The sequence below is a fragment of the Orycteropus afer genome, unplaced genomic scaffold (assembly GCF_000298275.1).
Source record: "Orycteropus afer afer isolate SDZICR_OR568_19922 unplaced genomic scaffold, OryAfe1.0 scaffold00061, whole genome shotgun sequence".
Classification (NCBI taxonomy): Eukaryota; Metazoa; Chordata; class Mammalia; order Tubulidentata; family Orycteropodidae; genus Orycteropus; species Orycteropus afer.
Genome location: NW_006921648.1, coordinates 1,796,743 through 1,797,541, shown reverse-complemented (window position 1 = coordinate 1,797,541; position 799 = coordinate 1,796,743).

The following is a 799-nucleotide window of genomic DNA, read 5'->3' as shown; positions in this document are numbered from 1 at the left end:
GTGGCTTGAATGTTGCTGTGAAGCTGGAAGCTATGTCATTGCTATTTAAAATATCAGCAGGGCCACTGATGGTTTTAGCAGAGCTTCCAGACTAAGACAGACTAGTAAGGGCATGACAGTCCATTTCTGAAAAAGTTGGCTTTGGAAACTTTATGAATAGCAGGGAAATATAGTTTGATAAAATGCTAGAAGATGAGCCTCTCAGGTTGGAAGGTGCTCAAAATACATCTGGGGAAGAGCTGCCTCCTCAAAGAGGAGATGACCTTAATGACCTCAATGGAGCAAACTTTTATGACCTTCATTTGCTGATGTGGCATAACTCAAAATGAGATGAAACAGCTGCAAACATTCATTAATAGTCAGAACATGGAATGTACAAAGTATGAATGAAGAAAATAGGAAGTTATAAAAAATGAAATGGAATGTATAAAGATCGATATCCTAGGAATTTGTGAGCTGAAATGGACTGTTATTGGCCATTTTGAATCATATGATTTACAATTCTAGGGATGACAAATTGAAGTGGAGTGATGTTGCATTCATCTTCAAAAAGAACATTTCAAGATCTATCCTGAAGTATATGGTCATGATAGGATATTATCCATATGCCTGCAAAGAAGACTAGTTAACATGACTATTATTCAACTTTACATGCCAACCACTAAAGCTAAAGATGAAGAAATTCAAGATTTTTACCAACTTCTGCTGTCTGAAATTGACCAAACATGCAATCGAGATGCATTCATAATTGCTGGTGATTGGAATGTGGAAACTGGAAACAAAGAAGGATCCAAAAAAA